Source organism: Scyliorhinus torazame, chromosome 8 (genome assembly GCF_047496885.1).
Source record: "Scyliorhinus torazame isolate Kashiwa2021f chromosome 8, sScyTor2.1, whole genome shotgun sequence".
NCBI classification, from domain to species: Eukaryota; Metazoa; Chordata; class Chondrichthyes; order Carcharhiniformes; family Scyliorhinidae; genus Scyliorhinus; species Scyliorhinus torazame.
In genome coordinates, this window is record NC_092714.1 from 3,038,917 (window position 1) to 3,063,364 (window position 24,448).

At 52.4% G+C, this 24,448-nt stretch overlaps 1 protein-coding gene across 1 annotated transcript in view; it reads left to right on the forward strand.

The window, feature by feature from the left end:
* Nucleotides 1-24,448, forward strand: part of cryaa (crystallin, alpha A) — a 91,586-nt gene that overhangs the window by 38,318 nt on the left and 28,820 nt on the right. The gene's annotated exons all lie outside the window — the stretch shown is intronic.

A 24,448-nucleotide genomic window follows, 5' to 3' on the forward strand; every position in this document is an offset into this window, starting at 1 on the left:
CCATTTATTCCGGGTCTGAATTCAGAGCCTTTGCAATTGAAGAGTATCAGTGGAGCTGGCTGAGGAATGGAGGTGATGAGCTCCAGGTTCTGATCGTACTTCTAGACTTAGTAAGATTCACCACACGGGTCATTTTACAATTTTCCAGCACCTCTCGCATCAGTTTCCATTCTGTATCTAGGCCGACCAATTCAGTATCCGAATCACAGCCGGAGTGACATAAAGAGTGCAGCTGACGTGGAAAACCGTAGGACAAGCTGTCCAACCCGGAGCTGGTGGGATATCTGGAGGGTGGGAGGAGTGGGATATCTGGGTGGTGAGGGAGAATAGGATATCCTGGGGGTGAGTGAAGTGTCCGGAGGCAGAGCAGGATATCCTGGAGGGGGGGATAAGTAGGGTGGGAAGGATGTCCTGGGAAGCGGATGAGGTATTTGGGCGAACAGCAGCATATCCTGAAGCAAAGTGTGAAATTGCTCCTCATGAATTTGCGGAAGACTTGACCTCCTGTTAAACATAGAAAATAGGAGTAGCAGGAGACCATTCGGCCCCTCGGGCCTGCTCTGCCATTCAGCTAGATCATAGCTGACCTTCTACCTCAATTCCATTCTCCTGCACTGAATTCATATTCCTCTGGAATCATTAATATCTCAAAATCTATCCATCGCTTTCCTGAACTCAATGATTGAGCCTCCACAACCCTTTGGGGTAGAGAATTTGAAAGATTCACTACCTTCTGAATGAAGAAGTTCACCTTCATCTCAGTCCTAAATGGCCTGTCCCTCATCCTGAAACTGTGTACCCTGGTTCTAGACACTCTCAGCCATTGGAAACATCCTACTGCATCTACCCTGTCAAGACCCGTAAGAACTTTTAAAATTTCTTCGAAACCCCAGAGAATACAAGGCCAGTTTCCTCAATCTGTCCTCAAAGGGTAATCCTGCCGTCCCAGGAATTAGTCTGTTGAGCCTTCATATATTAAGGGATATGGGCCAAAGGCAGGTATATGGAGCTAGGCCACATCTCAGACACAATCTCATTGAAAGGAGGGACAGACTTGAGCAGCTGAATGGCCTACTCTTGTTCCTATGTTCATTGTGCTCCCTCTATGGAAAGTGTACCCTTCCTTTGATAAGGAGACCAAAACTGTCCCCACAACTCTGGTGGGGTCTCGTTGAGGCTCTAAACATTTGCAGCAAGACATCTTTACTCCTGTACTCAAATCCTCTTGTGATGAAGGTCAACGTACCCTTTTCTTCCTAAGAACATACAAACAAGGAGCAGGAGCAGACCATTCAGCCCCTCGAGTCTGCTCCGCCATTTAATAAGATCATGGCTGATTTGATAGTAACCTCAAATCCGCATCCCGCCTAACCCCAATAACCTTTCACCCCCTTGCTGACCAAGGACTATATCCACCACTGCCTTAAAAATATTCAAAGATTCTGCTTCCACCATCTTTTCTGAGAGTTCCAAAGAGTCACGAACCTCTGAGAGAAAGAGTCAGAGTTTTACAGCATGGAAAGAGGCCCATTGCATCGGTGCCAACTAACTGTTCTAATCCCATTTTCCAGCACCTGGGGCGTCATTTTCCGACCCCCGCCGGGTCGGAGAATGGCCGTTGGCCGCCGTGAATCCCGCCCCCGCCGAAGTCTCCGGTACCGGAGATTGGGCGGGGGCGGGAATCGGGCCGCGCCGGTTGGCGGGACCCCCGCTCAATGCTCCGGCCCGGATGGGCCGAAGTCCCGCCCAGAAATTGCCTGTCCCGCCGGCGTAAATCAAAGCTGGTATTTACCAGCGGGACCAGGCGGCGTGGGCAGGCTCTGGGGTCCTGGGGGGGGGCGCGGGGCGATCTGACCCTGGGGGGTGCCCCCACGGTGGCCTGGCCCGCGATCGGGGCCCACCGATCCGTGGGCGGGCCTGTGCCGTGGGGGCACTCTTTCCCTTCCGCCTCCGCCACGGCCTCCACCATGGCGGAGGCGGAAGAGACTCTCCCCACTGCGCATGCGCGGGAAACTGTCAGCGGCCGCTGACGCTCCCGCGCATGCGCCGCATTTCCGCGCCAGCTGGCGGGGCAACAAACGCCATTTCCGCCAGCTGGCGGGGCGGAAATCCCTCCGGCGCCGGCCTAGCCCCTTAATGTTGGGGCTCGGCCCCCAAAGATGCGGAACATTCCGCACCTTTGGGGCGGCGCGATGCCCGTCTGATTGGCGCCGGTTTTGGCGCCAGTCGGCGGACATCGCGCCGTTGGGGGAGAATTTCACCCCTGGTCCTTGCCTTGTTTGCTATGGAGTTTCAATCGCTTATCTAAATACTTCTTAAATGTTGTGAGGGTTCCTGCCTCCACCATCCTTTCAGGCAGCGAGTCCCAGATTCCCACCACCCTCTGGCTGAAAAGGCTTTTCCTCACATTGTTGTGTTATTCACCCTGGGGTAACACGGGCTGCAACTGGATGCAGTTGGACTGGAAAGCAGACACCAAACTTAGACGTGAGTCAATACGTTTTATTGAACTTCTGTAACAATGCACACAGCTGGCTGTGGGTTAACATTCTACTGATCTAAGTGTACTATCTGTAACTAACTAGACCAGACTAGCTCTGAGCCATGTGTAGAAGATGCTGATATATACACCCTGACTGCCACTACAGTTGTCACCAGTGGAAAGAGGCGGAGTGCTGATGCCTCGTGTGTTTTATAGTGGGAAACCCCCTCTAGTGTTCTGTCTAGTGATTGGTTGTGTTCTGTTCTGTGTGTTGATTGGCTGTACTGGGTGTCTGTCACTGCCTGTCTGTGTCTCATTATAACACACATGTCCTCTAATCCTCCTGCCCACTACCTGAAATCGATGTCCCCTAGTTATTGAACTCTTCACTAACAGGTAAAGTACCTCCTGTCCATCGTATCTGTGTCATTATCCCTCAGAATTTTATACACTTCAATCAGGCCCCATCAGCCTGCTCTGCTCCACGGAAAATAACTCCAGCCAAATCAGTCTCCCTTGATAGCTGAAACACTCCAGCCCAGGCACCATCCTGGTGAATCTGCTCTGCTCCCTCTCCAGTGTAATCACTTCCTTTCTATAGTGTGGTGACCAGAACTGCACAAAGTGCTCCAGGTGGGGTCTAACCGGCATCATAGCCTCCCTGCTCTCATATTCAATGCCTCGGTTAATAAAGGCAAGTATCCCATAGGCCTTCTCAACCACCTTATCCACCTGCCCTGCTGTCTTCTGAGATCCGTGAAACTGCACATCAAGTTCCCTTTGACCCTCTGTACTCCCGAGGGTCCGACCATTCATTGTGTATTCCCTCGGCTTGTTAGTCCATCCAAAATGCATCACCCCACACTTTTCTGGGTTAAATTCCATTTGCCACTCTTCTGCCCATTTAACCAGCCTGCCTATATCCTGTAATCTAAGGCCTTGCTCCATACAATTTACCATACCACCAATTTTTATGTTATCTGTCAACTTACTGATCATACCTCCGACATTCACATCCTGATAATTACCTATATTACAAACAAGGGACCCAGCGCTGATCCCACTGGACACAGGCTCCCAGTCACAAAGACAACCTTCAGCCCGCTGCCTCCTGCCACTCAGCCAGATTTGGATCCAGTTTGTCAAATTGCCCTGGATCCCATGGGCTCTTACCTTCTTCATCAGCCTCCCATGTGAAGAGAAATAAGGAGACTAATGCAGTGCACAATACTCCAGATGTGTTCTCACTTCACTGGTGTCCAGAAGACCAGAAGATATAGCAGCAGAATTAGGCCACTCGGCCCATCGAGTCTGCTCCGCCATTCAATCACGGCTGATATTTTCTCATCCCCATTCTCCTGCCTTCTCCCCATAACCCCTGATCCCCTTATTAATTAAGAACCTATCTATCTCTGTCTTAAAGACACTCAGTGATTTGGCCTCCACAGCCTTCTGCGGCAAAGAGTTCCACAGATTCACCACCCTCTGGCTGAAGAAATTCCTCCTCATCTCTGTTTTAAAGGATCGACCCTTTAGTCTGAGATTGTGTCCTCTGCTTCTAGTTTTTCCCACAAGTGAAACATTCTCTTCACATCCACTCTATCCAGGCCTCGCAGTATCCTGTAAGTTTCAATAAGATCCCCTCTCATCCTTCTAAACTCCAACAAGTACAGACCCAGAGTCCTCAAACGTTCCTCATACGACAAGCTCTTCATTCCAGGGATCATTCTTGTGAACCTCCTCTGGACCCTTCCCAAGACCAGCACATCCTTCCTTAGATACGGGGCCCAAAACTGCTCATAATACTCCAAATGGGGTCTGACCAGAGCCTTATACAGCCTCAGAAGTACATCCCTGGTCTTGTATTCTAGCCCTCTTGACATAAATGCTAACATTGCATTTGAACAAAGAACAAAGAAATGTACAGCACAGGAACAGGCCCTTCTGTCCTCCAAGCCCGTGCCGACCATGCTGCCCGACTAAACTACAATCTTCTACACTTCCTGGGTCCGTATCCCTCTATTCCCATCCTATTCATGTATTTGTCAAGATGCCCCTTAAATGTCACTATCGTCCCTGCTTCCACCACCTCCTCCGGTAGCGAGTTCCAGGCACCCACTACCCTCTGCGTAAAAAACTTGCCTCGTACATCTACTCTAAACCTTGCCCCTCGCACCTTAAACCTATGCCCCCTAGTAATTGACCCCTCTACCCTGGGGAAAAGCCTCTGACTATCCACTCTGTCTATGCCCCTCATAATTTTGTAGACCTCTATCAGGTCTCCCCTCAACCTCCGTCGTTCCAGTGAGAACAAAGAGAACATTTGCCTTCTTAACTCCCAACTGAACCTGCACATTAACCTTAAGAGAATCGTGAACAAGGATTCCCAAGTCCCTTTGTGCTTCTGCTTTCTGAAGCATTTCCCCATTTAGAAAATAGTCTATGCCTAAATTCCTCCTTCCAAAGTGCAGAACCTCACACTTTTCCACATTGTATTTCATCTGCCACTTCATTGCCCACTCTCCTAGCCTGTCCAAGTCCTTCTGCAGCCCCCTTGCTTCCTCAATACTGCCCGTCCCTCTACAGATCTTTGTATCATCTGCAAACTTAGCAACAGTGCCTTCAGTTCCTTCTTCCAGATCATTAATGTACATTGTGAAAAGTTGTGGTCCCAGCACCAACCCCTGAGGCACACCACTAGTCACCAGCTGTCATCCTGAAAAAGACCCCTTTATCCCCACTCTCTGCCTTCTGCCAGTCAGCCAATCCTCTATCCATGCCAGGATCTTACCCTTAACACCATGGGCTCTTAACTTATTTAACAGTCTCCGATGCGGCACCTTGTCAAAGGCCTTCTGGAAATCTAAATAAATCACGTCCACTGGTTCTCCTTTGTCTAACTTGCTTGTTACCTCCTCAAAGATCTCTAGCAGATTTGTCAGACACATTTGTGCTCTCACTGGTGATTGGCTGTGATGTTGTGTGTGCTGGTTGGTCCAACTGCCTGTCCATCAGTGTGTGTGTGATTGCGCCATGATATACTGGTGTGGATATCATGACATCCCCCCCTTTCACAAGGATATGTGCCTCCATGCTAATAAATAGAAATGTGTACTGAGTGCATCTGAGTATGTGTGTGCAATATTTACAACATGTACATGAGGCTAAACTATATACAGAGGAAGGTGTCAGGTGCAACAGAGCAACGAGGTTGTACCAATAACAGAACAAATGCAATCAGCAAACAACGAGAGAAAACTTCTGGAACAATAAACAACAAGAGAGAAACTCGTCAACAGTACTGTAAAACAATTCAGTGAGTCCAATGTGCTAACAGGCTCATTAGTCAAGTCTCTCAGGTGGGCGATGAATTCGGGTTGACCGCCTCAAGGGTGGGTCAGGATCCACCGCCTGAGGAATGGGCCTGGCCACGGGCGAGAGAGGAAGAGGTGGAGTGGCCAGGAGCTCAACGAAGTCGACATCAGGGACAACAGGAGGGCGTGGCACTGGTGCATGATCTCGTAGCGAGCGCGGAAACAGCCGAAGGGCCCGCCGATTACGGCGGTGAATGAAACCATCGGGCATGCGAACCAGGAATGAGCGGGGAGCCACGTGGCGGAGAACTTCGGCGGTTGCCGACCAGCCACCCTCCGGTAGGTGTATGCGTATGTTGTCTCCAGGCGCCAGGGCAGGAAGATCAGCCGCCCGAGCGTCATAGAACATAGAACAATACAGCGCAGTACAGGCCCTTCGGCCCACGATGTTGCACCGAAACAAAAGCCATCCAACCTACACTATGCCATTATCATCCATATGTTTATCCAATAAACTTTTAAATGCCCTCAATGTTGGCGAGTTCACCACTGTAGCAGGTAGGGCATTCCACGGCCTCACTACTCTTTGCGTAAAGAACCTACCTCTGACCTCTGTCCTATATCTATTACCCCTCAGTTTAAAGTTATGTCCCCTCGTGCCAGCCATATCCATCCGTGGGAGAAGGCTCTCACTGTCCACCCTATCCAACCCCCTGATCATTTTGTATGCCTCTATTAAGTCTCCTCTTAACCTTCTTCTCTCCAACGAAAACAACCTCAAGTCCATCAGCCTGTCCTCATAAGATTTTCCCTCCATACCAGGCAACATCCTGGTAAATCTCCTCTGCACCCGCTCCAAAGCCTCCACGTCCTTCCTATAATGCGGTGACCAGAACTGTACGCAATACTCCAAATGCGGCCGTACCAGAGTTCTGTACAGCTGCAACATGACCTCCCGACTCCGGAACTCAATCCCTCTACCAATAAAGGCCAACACTCCATCGGCCTTCTTCACAACCCTATCAACCTGGGTGGCAACTTTCAGGGATCTATGTACATGGACACCTAGATCCCTCTGCTCATCCACACTTTCAAGAACTTTACCATTAGCCAAATATTCCGCATTCCTGTTATTCCTTCCAAAGTGAATCACCTCACACTTGTCTACATTAAACTCCATTTGCCACCTCTCGGCCCAGCTCTGCAGCTTATCTATATCCCTCTGTAATCTGCTACATCCTTCCACACTATCGACAACACCACCGACTTTAGTATCGTCTGCAAATTTACTCACCCACCCTTCTGCGCCTTCCTCTAGGTCATTGATAAAAATGACAAACAGCAACGGCCCCAGAACAGATCCTTGTGGTACTCCACTTGTGACTGTACTCCATTCTGAACATTTCCCATCAACCACCACCCTCTGTCTTCTTTCAGCTAGCCAATTTCTGATCCACATCTCTAAATCACCCTCAATCCCCATGCTCCGTATTTTTTGCAATAGCCTACCGTGGGGAACCTTATCAAACGCTTTGCTGAAATCCATATACACCACATCAACTGCTCTACCCTCGTCTACCTGTTCAGTCACCTTATCAAAGAACTCAATAAGGTTTGTGAGGCATGACCTACCCTTCACAAAGCCATGCTGACTATCCCTGATCATATTATTCCTATCTAGATGATTATAAATCTTGTCTCTTATAATCCCCTCCAAGACTTTACCCACTACAGACGTGAGGCTCACCGGCCTATAGTTGCCGGGGTTGTCTCTGCTCCCCTTTTTGAACAAAGGGACCACATTTGCTGTCCTCCAGTCCTCTGGCACTATTCCTGTAGCCAATGATGACATAAAAATCAAAGCCAAAGGTCCAGCAATCTCTTCCCTGGCCTCCCATAGAATCCTAGGATAAATCCCATCAGGTCCCGGGGACTTATCTATTTTCAGCCTGTCCAGAATTGCCAACACCTCTTCCCTACGTACCTCAATGCCATCTATTCTATTAGCCTGGGGCTCAGCATTCTCCTCCACAACATTATCTTTTTCCTGAGTGAATACTGACGAAAAATATTCATTTAGTATCTCGCCTATCTCTTCAGACTCCACACACAATTTCCCATCCCTGTCCTTGACTGGTCCTACTCTTTCCCTAGTCATTCGCTTATTCCTGACATACCTATAGAAAGCTTTTGGGTTTTCCTTGATCCTTCCTGCCAAATACTTCTCATGTCCCCTTCTTGCTCGTCTTAGCTCTCTCTTTAGATCCTTCCTCGCTACCTTGTAACTATCCATCGCCCCAACCGAAACTTCACACCTCATCTTCACATAGGCCTCCTTCTTCCTCTTAACAAGAGATTCCACTTCCTTGGTAAACCACGGTTCCCTCGCTCGACGCCTTCCTCCCTGTCTGACCGGTACATACTTATCAAGAACACGCAGTAGCTGATCCTTGAACAAGCCCCACTTATCCAGTGTGCCCAACACTTGCAGCCTACTTCTCCACCTTATCCCCCCCAAGTCACGTCTAATGGCATCATAATTGCCCTTCCCCCAGCTATAACTCTTGCCCTGCGGTGTATACTTATCCCTTTCCATCATTAACGTAAACTAATGTGCCACCTTCTGCTGAGCACGCTGCTGTCGCATCCTTTGCAGTACTGGAGCATGGTCAAGGTCAGGAGCATGAATGGACGGCACAGTGGTCCTGAGGGTGTGACCCATCAACAGCTGGGCTGGTGAGAGGCCCGTGGACAGTGGGGCCGAGCGATAGGCCAGCAGGGCTAAACAGAAGTCAGATCCGGCATCAGCAGCCTTGCAGAGGAGCCGCTTCACAATGTGGACGCCCTTTTCCGCCTTGCCATTCGACTGAGGATGCAAGGGACTGGACGTCAAGTGTGTGAAGTTGTATGAAGTGGCAAAGGAATACCATTCTTGGCTCGCAAAGCAAGGCCCGTTGTCAGACATGACGGTGAGCGGAATTCCATGGCGAGCGAAGGTTTCTTTGCATGCCCGGATGACAGCTGATGACGTCGTGTCGTGCAGGCGTATGACCTCCGGATAACTTGAGAAGTAGTCAATCAGAATAATGTAGTCCCTGCCGAGCGCATGAAAGAGGTCCATGCCCATCTTCGCCCAGGGGGACGTGACCAACTCATGGGGGTGAAGGGTCTCAGGGGGTTGCGCCGGCTGAAACCTTTGGCAGGTGGGGCAGTTGAGCACCATGTTGGCGATGTCGTCGCTGATGCCCGGCCAGTACACAGCTTCTCGGACCCTCCGCCTGCACTTTTCAACTCCGAGATGGCCTTCGTGCAATTGTTCGAGGACAAGCCGGTACATGTGGGATCACGATGCGGTCCAACTTCAAGAGGACACCATCAATGACGGCCAAGTCGTCCCGGACGTTGTAAAACTGTGGGCACTGCCCTTTGAGCCACCCTTCCGTCATGTGGCGCATTACACGCTGTAGAAGGGGGTCAGCCGCAGTCTCACGGCAAATTTGGGCCAGACGTGCGTCAGTAGCTGGCAGATTGGCCGATGTGAAGGCTACTTGTGCATCGACCTGACAAACGAACCCCTCCGAGTCGGGCGGTGTGTTGACCGCCCTGGACAGAGCATCTGCGATGATGAGATCCTTCCCCGGGGTGTAGACAAGTTGGAAGTCGTACCTCCGGAGCTTGAGCAGAATGCGCTGGAGGCGAGGGGTCATATCGTTGAGGTTCTTCTGAATGATGCCGACCAGGGGGCGATGGTCGGTCGCCACAGTGAACTTCGGAAGACCATATACCTAATCGTGAAACTTGTCGATGCCAGTCAAGAGGCCTAGGCACTCCTTCTCAATCTGTGCATAGCGCTGTTCTGTGGGGGTCATGGCCCGCGAGGCATAGGCGACCGGGCCCATGATGCCGTGTCGTCCCGTTGCAGGAGTACCGCCCCAATGCCGGACTGGCTGGCGTCAGCCGAGATCTTTGTTTCCCGCGTGGTATCGAAAAACGCCAGTACCGGGGCGGTGGTGAGCTTGACCTTGAGCTCCTCCCATTCACTCTGGTGTGCGGGCAGCCACTGGAATTCCGTTGTCTTTTTGACCAGGTGGCGAAGAGCAGTCGGGTGCGAAGCAAGGTTAGGAATGAACTTTCCCAGGAAGTTGACCATCCCGAGAAAGCGCAGCACTGCCTTCTTGTCTGACGGCTGCTGCATGGCTGCGATGGCTGCCACTTTGTCGGCATCCGGCCGCACCCCTGACCGGGAGATGTGGTCCCCCAAAAACTTTAGCTCAGTCTGGCCGAAAGAGCACTTGGCTCGGTTAAGGCGCAGGCCCTGATCTCGTATCGTTGCAAAGACACGCTGGAGACGACTGATGTGCTCCTGTGGTGTGGTGCACCAGATGATAACGTCGTCTACGTAGACGCGTACCCCTTCGATGCCCTCCATCATCTGTTCCATGATGCGATGGAACACCTCGGAGGCCGAGATGATGCCGAATGGCATCCTATTGTAGCATTATCTGCCAAATGGAGTGTTGAAAGTGCACAGCTTCCTGCTGGACTGATCCAATTGAATCTGCCAAAAGCCCTTTGAGGCACCAAGCTTGGTGAATATATTTGCCCGAGCCATTTCGCTCGTGATTTCTTCTTGTTTGGGTATGGGGTAGTGTTCCCTCATAATGTTGTGATTCAAATCTTTTGGGTCGATACAGATCCGGAGCTCGCCGGAGGGCTTCTTGACGCACACCATGGAGCTGACCCATGGCGTTGGCTCCGTGACCCGGGAAAGCACTCCTTGGTCCTGCAGGTCCTGCAGCTGCTGCTTGAGGTGGTCCTTGAGTGGTGCTGGGACTCTACGAGGTGCGTGAATGACCGGGGTGGCGTCCGGTTTGAGCCGTATTCTGTAAGTGTAGGGCAGTGTGCCCATGCCCTCGAAAACCTCCTGGTTGTGCGCGAGGAGTGGAGCTGCGCCCTAAAGTCTGCATCCAGGAAATCGGACGTGCCTTCTGGAGACAGAGTGTGTACCCACTGAACGAGGTGGAGGATCTTGCACGCTGTGCGCCTAACAGAGAGTCCTTCGAGGATCCAATTAATTCAAACGACAATGTGGCTTTGTGTGAGTTGTGTGTAACCTCGAGCTGGCAGGACCCCGTGGCCGGGATGACGTTTCCATTGTAGTCAACCAGCTGACAGTGGGATGGCAGAATCGGTGGTTTAACCTTCAAGGCCTGGGAGGCTGACCATGTGAGGAGATTGGCGGAGGCACCAGTGTCCAGGCGAAATGTGATCTGGGATCGGTTGACCGTTAGGGTGGCACACCACTCATCGCCCGGATCAATGCTGTGCACTGGCAGCGACTGGTGGTTCCGACTTGGGGTAATCCGGTTCTTGTGGATTACAGCAACGCGGAAGGGCTCCCTGTCTTCGGTATCGCTTGTCTGCATACTGTCTGGATATGACTCAGTGTAGGGGGGCTGAATTGCCCGCACGTCCCTGCGAGGCTGGCGGAATTGTTGGGAGTTGGCAGGTTGAGCTGCTCGACAGCAGGCAGCGTAGTGGCCCATCTTGCCACAGCAGAGGCATTGTCGCGCTTTGGCCGTACATTGCCACTTTAAGTGGGCGGAGCCACAGTTGCCGCACGTCGTGAAGTCATGGCGTTCGTTGCGCCACCGCGCATGTGCGGTGCGGCCCTGCGTAGAGCGCGCTGCGCATCACGTCCCTCTGCGTCAACGTCCCCTCTTTTGGCGCGTACAAGCGCGGGAGGCCTCAGAGCGCGAAATAGCCGCCCTCGTCCGGGCCGTGGGCCGGGAGGAACTCGATCGACTGGACCCGCGCCGCCCAGTAGGACCCGTGCCGTTTTGGCCACCTGGATTTGGGAGTACCGGCTGGTCACGTTCCCATGGAGGACGCAGGTCTCGATGGCAGTCGCTGGGGTAAGGCGCTTAATTTTGAGGAGCTGCTGACATAGGGTGTCCGAGATGATCCCAAAAACCATCTGATCCCGTATCATGGAATCGGAGGTGGCCTCGTAGCCGCAGGACTGCGCGAGGATACGGAGGTGTGTCAAGTAAGATTGGAAAGGCTCATCCTTACCCTGCAGGCGCTGCTGGAAGAGGTACCTCTCGAAGCTCTCATTGACTTCCACGCTGAAGTGTTCCTCGAACTTTAGAAGCACCGCCTTATATTTTGTCTTATCCTCGCCTTCCGCGAATGCCAGGGAGTTATAGATGTGGATGGCGTGTAGCCCCGCCGTGGAGAGAAGGAGGGTGATCTTCCTGGTGTCCGATGCATTCTCCCTGTCTGTGGCTTCTAGGAAGAGCTGGAAGCGCTGTTTAAACAGCTTCCAGTTTACACCAAGATTTCCAGCGATTCGGAGCGGCTGCGGCGGGCTGATGTTTTCCATGGAGCAGGATGGCGGATTTCTGAAAGGGCGCAGGTAGGTCTCACAGTCGCTGGTTAGCGTCCACTACTGGTATCATGTCATGTTGTGTGTTCCGATGCACAAATGATCCAACACGGCTGTAGATGGCACAACTCTGTTTTATTGTTTTAAACAATGACAACTACTAACTGCTGGCTTGGGTACGTGCTTCACCAGCTAACCTGTGGACCCAGCCCTATCACTATCTTAGTGAGGCACTCAGCACATGGTCTATGTCTGAGTGGCACGCTGTGAGCTCTGTGCTCTGAGCTATCTCCTGGTAGAATGAGCGGGAACTGTGGTGTTCCCTGTTTTATATTGCGTGTGCTCTCACTGGCCTTGTCAGACGAGAAGGATGTGGGTGAGGGGGACATTGTGCTGGACATGGGGGCAGGCCTGCACGGGAGGCCGCACTACGCTATCGGCAGGGACAGCGAGCATGGGACGCTTTCGTCGACTCATGTTTCACCAACTAGGGGGGGGATTTACGCAGCAGGGGCACGGACCACACCCTGTCACCATGGACCACCCTCACCCCCCACACCACCCTCACCCCCACACCACCTTCATCCCCACACCACCATCACCCTCACCCCCCACACCACCCTCACCCCCCACACCACCCTCACCCCCACACCACCCTCACCCCCCACACCACCCTCACCCCCACACCACCATCACCCTCACCCCCACACCACCCTCACCCCCCACACCACCCTCACCCCCACACCACCATCACCCTCACCCCCACACCACCCTCACCCCCCACACCACCCTCACCCCCACACCACCATCACCCTCACCCCCACACCACCCTCACACCCCACACCACCCTCACCCCCACACCACCAACACCCTCACCCCCACACCACCATCACCCTCACCCCCCACAGCACCAACACCCTCACCCCCCACAGCACCATCACCCTCACCCCCACACCACCATCACCCTCACCCCCACACCACCCTCACCCCCCACACCACCCTCACCCCCACACCACCATCACCCTCACCCCCACACCACCCTCACCCCCCACACCACCCTCACCCCCACACCACCAACACCCTCACCCCCACACCACCATCACCCTCACCCCCCACAGCACCAACACCCTCACCCCCCACAGCACCAACACCCTCACCCCCCTCACCCCCCACACCACCCTCACCCCCACACCACCAACACCCTCACCCCCACACCACCATCACCCTCATCCCCCACAGCACCAACACCCTCACCCCCCACACCACCCTCACCCCCACACCACCATCACCCTCACCCCCCACACCACCCTCACCCCCCACACCACCCTCACCCCCCACAGCACCAACACCCTCACCCCCCACATCACCCTCACCCCCCACACCACCCTCACCCCCCACAGCACCAACACCCTCACCCCCCACACCACCCTCACCCCCCACAGCACCAACACCCTCACCCCCCACACCACCCTCACCCCCCACAGCACCAACACCCTCACCCCCCACACCACCCTCACCCCCACAGCACCAACACCCTCACCCCCCACAGCACCAACACCCTCACCCCCCACACGACCCTCACCCCCCACACCACCAACACCCTCACCCCCCACAGCACCGACACCCTCACCCCCCACACCACCAACACCCTCACCCCCCACACCACCCTCACCCCCCACACCACCAACACCCTCACCCCCCACACCACCAACACCCTCACCCCCCACACAACCCTCACCCCCCACAGCACCAACACCCTCACCCCCCACACCACCCTCACCCCCCACAGCACCGACACCCTCACCCCCCACACCACCCTCACCCCCCACAGCACTGACACCCTCACCCCCCACACCACCAACACCCTCACCCCCCACAGCAGCGACACCCTCACCCCCCACACCACCCTCACCCCCCACAGCACTGACCACCCTCACCCCCACAGCACTGACCACCCTCACCCCCACAGCACTGACCACCCTCACCCCCCACACCACCCTCACCCCCCACAGCACCGACACCCTCACCCCCCACACCACCCTCACCCCCCACAGCACTGACACCCTCACCCCCCACACCACCAACACCCTCACCCCCCACAGCACCGACACCCTCACCCCCCACACCACCCTCACCCCCCACACCACCAACACCCTCACCCCCCACACCACCAACACCCTCACCCCCCACAGCACCGACACCCTCACCCCCCACACCACCCTCACCCCCCACAGCACTGACACCCTCACCCCCCACACCACCAACACCCTCACCCCCCACAGCAGCGACACCCTCACCCCCCACACCACCCTCACCCCCCACAGCACTGACCACCCTCACCCCCACAGCACTGACCACCCTCACCCCCACAGCACTGACCACCCTCACCCCCCACACCACCCTCACCCCCCACAGCACCGACACCCTCACCCCCCACAGCACCGACACCCTCACCCCCCACACCACCCTCACCCCCCACAGCACTGACCACCCTCACCCCCCACACCACCCTCACCCCCCACAGCACCGACACCCTCACCCCCCACAGCACTGACCACCCTCACCTCCCACAGCACTGCCCCACTCGCATGCACACCCCCTCCATTATATATACCTGCACCACAACCTGGGGGCACTGGGTTGGCAATGACAGCGGGTCTGATCCATGGCATGGAGGATAATGTCAGCCCGCTGTGCGATGAGCTCCATGCTCAACATCGTTAGACAATGTCTGACTCCTGCCCACAGCAGCACCTTCCACCTGGGTGATCACTGCATGCGAGCCGGCTCTGCCGGGGACAGAGTGATGGGGACGGCCGGGGGAGGGGGTAAACATGGTGCATCATCCATCCCCCAGCCCCCACTCCCAGTGGCCAGCTCTAACCGTCCCACCCCCACACCCATCAGACAGAGCACAGAGGCATCTTTCATAGGTTAACAGGTGTTTATTGTGAGCAAATATTTACAGTCTGTGCCCTAGCCCCTATCACTAAACTGTGCCCTGCACCCGTGCCAATTTAACTGGTGTCTAACTTTCTGGCCTTACGGGCCCTAGCACTGCGCCTAGGTTGTTCCCCAGTGATGTGCCATCAACGAACACGAGGCGAGTAGTGAACGTAACTGAGGCTTCAATAAACTAAACAGAAAGGGAGAATTACCCAACAGCGCGTCTTTCGGGACTTGTGGGAGGAAACCGGAGCACCCGGAGGAAACCCACGCAGACACGGGGAGAATGTACAGGCTCCGCACAGACAGTGACCCAAGCCAGGAATCGAACCTGGGACCCTGGCGCTGTGAAGCAACTGTGCTAACCACTGTGCTACTGTGCTGCCCATGTTGACAAACCCATGTTTACTCTGCCTAATTACCTGGAACATATCTATGTGCCCTGCTATAACTTCTTTTTTTTAAATATATTTTATTCGAGTTTTTTGGCCAAACATAACAATACGTAGTGTTTCTTTTACACAACAATAAAGCAATATAAATAGCCGTGGCCAGTTTTAAACAAATAAATAAATAATATATAAACAAAAACAAAAGAAAAACTAAACTAAATGGCAACTGCCTTGTCCAAAATAAATACTCTCCAAAATTACAGTCCAACAGTCCAATATACAATTACATATACCAAATACCTATACATGTACAATAACATCCCTGAGAGTCCGTCCGATTCCTCCTCCCCCCCCCCCCCCCCCCCCCCCCCCCCCCCCCCCCCGGGGTTGCTGCTGTTATCTACTTCTTTTCCATTCCCTCTATCTTTCTGTGAGGTAGTCGACGAACGGTTGCCACCGCCTGGTGAACCCTTGAGCCGAACCCCTTAATACGAACTTAATCCGTTCTAACTTTATAAACCCTGCCATATCGTTTATCCAGGTCTCCACCCCCGGGGGCTTAGCTTCCTTCCACATTAACAATATCCTGCGCCGGGCTACAAGGGACGCAAAGGCCAACACGTCAGCCTCTCTCGCCTCCTGCACTCCCGGCTCTTCTGCAACCCCAAATATAGCCAACCCCCAGCTTGGTTCGACCCCGGACCCCCACCACCTTCGAAAGCACATTCGCCACCCCCACCCAGAACCCCTGTAGTGCCGGGCATGACCAGAACATGTGGGTGTGATTCACTGGGCCTCTCGAGCATCTCGCACACCTATCCTCTACCCCAAAAAATTTACTAAGCCATGCTCCAGTCATATGCGCCCTGTGTAGCACTTTAAATTGTATCAGGCTTAGCCTGGCACACGAGGACGATGAATTTACCCTGCTTAGGGCATCAGCCCACAGCCCCTCCTCAATCTCCTCCCCCAGTTCTTCTTCCCATTTCCCTTTCAGCTCGTCTACCATGATCTCCCCCTCGTCCCTCATCTCCCTGTATATGTCCGCTACCTTACCGACCCCCACCCATGTCTCTGAGATCACTCTATCCTGCACTTCCTGCGTCGGGAGCTGCGGGAATTCCCTCACCTGTTGCCTCACAAAAGCCCTCAATTGCATGTACCGAAATGCATTCCCTTGGGGCAACCCATATTTCTCCGTCAGCGCTCCCAAACTCGCAAACGTCCCATCTACAAATAGATCTCTTAATTGTACTACCCCAGCTCTTTGCCATGCTCCAAATCCCCCATCCATTCTCCCCGGAACGAACCTATGATTGTTTCATATCGGGGACCGCACCGAAGCTCCCGTCCCTCCCCTATGCCGTCTCCACTGCCCCCAAATTCTCAATGTAGCCACCACCACTGGGCTTGTGGTGTATTTCTTTGGTGAGAACGGCAACGGCGCTGTCACCATTGCTTGTAAGCTGGTCCCCTTGCAGGACGCCCTCTCCAATCTCTTCCACGCTGCTCCCTCCCCTTCTCCCATCCACTTACACACCATTGAAACATTGGCGGCCCAGTAGTACTCACTTAGGCTTCAGTAGTGCCAGCCCCCCCCTGTCCCTACTACGCTGCAAGAATCCCCGCCTCACTCTCGGGGTCTTCCCAGCCCACACAAAACTCATAATGCTCTTCTCAATTCTTTTGAAAAAAGCCTTCGTGATCACCACCGGGAGGCACTGGAACACAAAAAGGAATCTCGGGAGGACCACCATTTTAACCGCCTGCACCCTACCTGCCAATGACAGGGACACCATGTCCCATCTCTTGAAATCCTCCTCCATCTGTTCCACCAACCGTGTTAAATTAAGCCTATGTAATGTACCCCAATTCTTGGCTATCTGGATCCCCAGGTACCGGAAGTCCCTTAGAACATAGAACATAGAACAATACAGCGCAGTACAGGCCCTTCGGCCCACGATGTTGCACCGAAACAAAAGCCATCTAACCTACACTATGCCATTATCATCCATATGTTTATCCAATAAACTTTTAAATGCCCTCAATGTTGGCGAGTTCACTACTGTAGCAGGTAGGGCATTCCACGGCCTCACTACTCTTTGTGTAAAGAACCTACCTCTGACCTCTGTCCTATATCTATTACCCCTCAGTTTAAAGTTATGTCCCCTCGTGCCAGCCATATCCATCCGCGGGAGAAGGCTCTCACTGTCCACCCTATCCACCCCCCTGATCATTTTGTATGCCTCTATTAAGTCTCCTCTTAACCTTCTTCTCTCCAACGAAAACAACCTCAAGTCCATCAGCCTTTCCTCATAAGATTTTCCCTCCATACCAGGCAACATCCTGGTAAATCTCCTCTGCACCCACTCCAAAGCCTCCACGTCCTTCCTATAATGCGGTGACCAGAACTGTATGCAATACTCCAAATGCGGCCGTACCAGAGTTCTGTACAGCTGCAACATGACCTCCCGACTCCGGAACTCAATCCCTCTACCAATAAAGGCCAACACTCCATAGGCCTTCTTCACCACCCGATCAACCTGGGTGGCAACTTTCAGGGATCTATGTACATGGACACCTAGATCCCTCTGCTCATCCACACTTCCAAGAACTTTACCATTAGCCAAATATTCCGCATTCCTGTTATTCCTTCCAAAGTGAATCACCTCACACTTCTCTACATTAAACTCCATTTGCCACCTCTCAGCCCAGCTCTGCAGCTTATCTATATCCCTCTGTAACCTGCTACATCCTTCCACACTATCGACAACACCATCGACTTTAGTATCGTCTGCAAATTTACTCACCCACCCTTCTGCGCCTTCCTCTAGGTCATTGATAAAAGTGACAAACAGCAACGGCCCCAGAACAGATCCTTGTGGTCCTCCACTTGTGACTGAACTCCATTCTGAACATTTCCCATCAACCACCACCCTCTGTCTTCTTTCAGCTAGCCAATTTCTGATCCACATCTCTAAATCACCCTCAATTCCCAGCCTCCGTATTTTCTGCAATAGCCTACCGTGGGGAACCTTATCAAACGCTTTGCTGAAATCCATATACACCACATCAACTGCTCTACCCTCGTCTACCTGTTCAGTCACCTTCTCAAAGAACTCGATAAGGTTTGTGAGGCATGACCTACCCTTCACAAAGCCATGCTGACTATCCCTGATCATATTATTCCTATCTAGATGATTATAAATCCTTGTTACCTTCCTCAACGGTAAATCCTCTATCTCTCTGCTCTGCTTCCCCGGGTGCACCACAAATAACTCACTTTTCCCCATGTTCAGTTTATACCCTGAAAAATCCCCAAACTCCCCAAGTATCCGCATTATCTCTGGCATCCCCTCCGCCGGGTCCGCCACATACAACAACAAATCGTCCGCATATAGAGATACCCGGTGTTCTTCTCCCCCCCTAAGTACTCCCCTCCACTTCCTGGAACCCCTCAGTGCCATGGCCAGGGGTTCAATCGCCAGTGCAAACAATAACGGGGACAGAGGACATCCCTGCCTCGTCCCTCTATGGAGCCGAAAATAGTCAGACCCCCGTCCATTCGTGACCACGCTCGCCATCAGGGCCCTATACAGCAACTGTACCCACCTGATATACCCATCCCCAAAACCAAATCTCCTCAGCACCTCCCACAAATAATCCCACTCCACTCTATCAAATGCTTTCTCGGCATCCATCGCCACCACTATCTCTGCTTCCCCTTCTGGTGGGGGCATCATCATTACCCCTAGCAGCCTCTGTATATTCGTATTCAGCTGTCTCCCCTTCACAAACCCAGTTTGGTCCTCATGGACCACCCCCGGGACACAATCCTCTATCCTCATTGCCATTACCTTGGCCAGAATCTATACATCCACATTCAGGAGGGAAATAGGCCTATAGGACCCGCATTACAGCGGGTCTTTTTCCTTCTTTAGGAGGAGCGATATCGTTGCCTCTGACATAGTCGGGGGCAACTGTCCCCTTTCCCTCGCCTCATTAAAGGTTCTCATCAGTAGCGGGGCCAGCAAGTCCAAATATTTCTTATAGAATTCAACTGGGAATCCGTCTGGTCCCGGGGCCTTCCCCGCCTGCATGCTTCCAATCCCTTTCACTACTTCCTCCGTCTCAATCTGTGCTCCCAGCCCCACTCTCTCCTGTTCCTCCACCTTAGGAAATTCCAGCTGATCCAGAAAGCACATCATTCTCTCCTTCCCGTCCGGGGGCTGCGCTTCATATCATCTTTCATAAAATGCCTTGAACACTCCATTCACTCTCTCCGCTCCCCGCTCCATCTCTCCCTCCTCATCTCTCACCCCCCCTATCTCCCTCGCTGCTCCCCTTTTCCTCAGTTGGTGGGCCAACAACCTGCTCGCCTTCTCCCCATATTCGTACTGTACACCCTGTGCCTTCCTCCACTGTGCCTCTGCATTACCCGTAGTCAACAAGTCAAACTCTATATGTAGCCTTTGCCTTTCCCTGTACAGTCCCTCCTCCGGTGCCTCCGCGTATTGTCTGTCCACCCTCAGAAGTTCTTTCAACAACCGCTCCCTTTCCCTACCCTCCTGCTTCCCTTTATGTGCCCTAATAGATATCAGCTCCCCTCTAACCACTGTCTTCAGCGCCTCCCAAACCACTCCCACCTGGACCTCCCCATTATCATTGAGTTCCAAGTACCTTTCAATACACCCCCTCACCCTTAAACACCCCCCCTCATCTGCCAATAATCCCGTGTCCATTCTCCAGGGTGGAAGCTGTTGTTTTTCTTCCCCTATCTCCAGGTCCACCCAGTGTGGAGCGTGATCCGTGATGGCTATAGCCGTGTACTCCGTCCCCGTCACCTTTGGGATCAGTGCCCTTCCCAAAACAAAAAAGTCTATCCGTGAATAAACTTTGTGGACATAGGAGAAAAACGAAAACTCCTTACTCCTAGGTCTACTAAATCTCCATGGGTCTACTCCTCCCATCTGCACCATAAAATCGTTAAGCACCCTAGCTGCAGCCGGCCTCCTTCCGGTCCTGGACCTCGATCTGTCCAGCCCTAGGTCCAGCACCGTATTAAAGTCTCCACCCATTACCAACTTTCCCGCCTCTAGGTCCGGGATGCGTCCTAACATACGCCTCATAAAATTGGCATCATCCCAGTTCGGGGCATACACGTTCACTAATACCACCGCCTCCCCTTGCAGTTTGCCACTCACCATCACGTATCTGCCCCCACTATCTGCCACTATAGTCTTTGCCTCAAACATTACCCGCTTCCCCACTAGTATGGCCCCCCCTTGTTTTTTGCATCCAGCCCCGAATGAAACACCTGCCCCACCCATCCTTTGCGTAGTCTGACCTGGTCTGTCAGCTTCAGATGCGTCTCCTGAAGCATAACCACATCTGCCTTAAGTTTCTTTAGGTGTGCGACCCAGTTAACCCCCCCCCCCCACTCCCACTAGATCCCAAGCTAGCGTAATTGCACCCCCCATGTTGCTCCCAGAAGTCAGCAAACTCTGGCCGACCTCGGCTTCCCCCCGTGACCTAGGCTCACACTGTGCGACGCCCCCTCCTTCCTGCTTCCCTGTTCCCGCCATGATTACCATAGCGCGGGAACAAAGCCCGCGCTTCCCCTTTTGGCCCCGCCCCCAATGGCCGGCGCCCCCAGCTCCTCATCCTCCCTCACCCCCTCCCCCACGACATGGGGAAGAGAGAGAAGTTACAGGGTCGCAGGTTTAACAATCTGGGAAGTCATCTCTTCCCCCTTTTCCCCCCTTCATCCCACAAATTTCCCCCCCCCCCGCCTTTTGTCCCAAACGTTCTTTTTATGGCCCGCTCACTCCAACTTCTCCTCGACAATAAATGTCCACGTCTCGTCTCCCGTTTCGAAATAGTGGTGTTTCCCTAGATGTGTGACCCACAGTCTTGCCGGCTGCAACATTCCGAATTTGACCTTCCTTTTATGCAACACCGCCTTGGCCCGATTAAAGCTTGCCCTCCTTCTCGCCACCTCCGCACTCCAATCTTGATATACGCGGATCACCGCATTCTCCCACCTACTGCTCCGAGTTTTCTTGGCCCATCTGAGGATCATCTCTCTGTCCTTGTATCGGAGAAATCTCACAACTATTGCTCGAGGAGTTTCTCCAGCCCTCGGTCTTCGCGCCATAACTCGATAGGCTCCCTCCACCTCCAGCGGACCAGTCGGGGCCTCCGATCCCATTAACGAATGCAGCATAGTGCTCACTTATGCCCCGACGTCCGCCCCTTCTGCACCTTCGGGAAGACCAAGAATCCTTAAGTTCTTCCTCCTCGCATTGTTCTCCAGCACCTCCAGCCTTTCCACACATCTTTTGTGTTGTGCCTCGTGGATCTCCGTTTTCACCACCAGGCCCTGTATGTCGTCCTCATTCTCAGCAGCCTTTGCCTTCACGACCCGAAGCTCCTGTTCCTGGGTCTTTTGCTCCTCCTTTAGCCCCTCAATCGCTTGTAATATCGGGGCCAACAGCTCCTTCTTCATCTCCTTTTTGAGTTAATCTACGCAACGTCGCAGGAACTCTTGTTGTTCAGGGCCCCATATTAAACTGCCTCCTTCCGACGCCATCTTGCTTTGTGCCTGCCTTCCTGGCCGCTGCTCTTGAGGATCCACCGCAATCCGGCTACTTTCCTCTCTTTTTTCCATCCGTGTCCGGGGGGGATCCCCTTCTGGATTACCGCACAGTGTTATTTGCCGTTAAAATTGCCGATGGGGCTCCTATTAAGAGCCCAAAAGTCCGTTCCACCGGGAGCTGCCGAAACGTGCGACTTAGCTGGTCATCGCCGCACCCGGAAGCCTGCTGTAACTTCTTTAATAATAGCTTCTAACATTTGTGCTATGACAGATTTTAAGCTAACTGGACTGGAGTTTCCTGATTTCTGTCCCACTCCCTTTTTGAATAATGTAGTTAAATTTGCTATCTTCCAATCTAATGGAACCTTCCACGAATCTAAGTTGTTTTGCAAAATTATAATCAATGCATCAACTATCTAACTAGAATCTCCTTTTAAGCCCTCGGATGAAGTCCATCAGGACCCAGGTTCTTCTCAGTCCACAGCTCCAATAAGTTACTCAGTACCATTTCCCTGGTGACTGTAATTTTCCTGAGCTCCTCCTTTGCTCCCATTTCCTGCTTTATAACTGCTTGTGGGATGTTATTTGTATCCTCTATAGTGGATAAGGAGCAAAATACCTGATTCTGCAAGTTAGTTTTCAGTGACTCATGAACAATGATACCCAGGTCTTTTTGGACATCAATACTTCTCACGCTGGCACAGTGGTTAACACTGTTGCCTCACAGCTTCAGGGACCCAGGTTCAATTCCAGCCTTGGATGACTGTCAGTGCGGAGTTTGCACTTTCTCCCCATGTCTGCATGGGTTTCCTCCGGGTGCTCCGGTTTCCTCCCACAGTCCAAAGATGTGCAGGTTAGGTGGATTGGCCGTGATAAATTACCCTTAGTGCCCAAAAAGGTGGGGTGGGGTTTCTGGGTTACAGGGATAGGGTGGAGGCATGGGCTTAAGTAGGGTGCTCTTTCCAAGGGCTGGTGCAGACTCGATGGGCAGAATGGCCTCCTTCTGCACTGTACTTTCTATGATTCTATGAATCTCTCATCTATCAAAAAATACGCTGTCTTTCTTTTTGCTCCTCCAAAATGGGTAACGTTACATTTTTCCACATTATATTCCATCTGCTATGTCCTTGCCCACTCAGTCTGTCTAAATCCTCTTGAAACTTCTGTGCATCCTCCTCACAATTCACACTCTCACCAAGTTTTGTGTCATCAGTAACCTTGGAAATTTTACATTTGGTCCCCACATCCAAATCATTGATGTAGATTCTGAACACGGAGGCTGCAACACTGATCCTTCTGGTCACATCCTGCCACCCTGTGAACGGCCCATTTAGTTGTTTTCTGTTCATTAACCAGTTCTCAATCCATGCCAGTATATTATCCCCATCACATAAACCCAAATTTATTTTACTAGCCTCTTGTGTGGAACCTTATTGAAACTTTCTGAAAATCCAAACACACTTTACTGGTTTCCTTTTCTCTAGTCTGCTGATTACATTTTCAAAAAAACTCCAACAAGTTTGTTAAACATGATTTTCCTTTCTTAAATCCATGCTGACTCTGCCCAGTCCACCAGTATTTTCAAAGTTATCACATCCTTTATAATAGATTCAAGCCTTTTGTCCACGACTGATGTAAGGCTAAATTCCCTGTTTTCTCTATCCAGCCTTTATTAAATAGTGGCCCATTTAGGCCCATCTCATCGGCACCCACCCTCCAAAAAAGCACCCCACCTCGGTCATTCCCCCACCCTATTCTCATAAACACATCTAACCTGCACATCTGTGAGCTGTGGGAGGAAACCGGAGCACCCGGAGGGAACCCACGCAGACACGGGGAGGACGTGCAGACTCCGCACAGACAGTGACCCAAGGTGAGAATCATACCCTGGTCCCTGGCGCGGTGAGGCAGCAGTGCTAACCACTGCTGCCCTAATCTGTAGGAACCCTTCCAGAGTCTATAGAATTTTGGCAGATGATCACCGATGCATCCACTATCTCTATAGCCACTTCTGTCAACACTCTGGGATGTAAAGCATCAGGTTCAGGGGATTTATCAACTTTCAGTCCTAGTAATTTCTCCATCACCTTTTTATCACTGATACTAATTTCTTTCAACATTTCATTCTAGTATTTCTGGGAGTTTCTTGTATTTTCTCTGAGAAGACAGATGCAAAGTATTGGTTTAGTTTCTCTGCCATTTTGTTATTCCCCATTACACATTCTCTAGTCTCTGCTTGTAATGGGCCCACATTTGACTTTGCTAATCTTTTCCATTTTACGTACTTAAAGAAGCATTTACAGTCCGTCTTAATGATTCTTGTTAGTC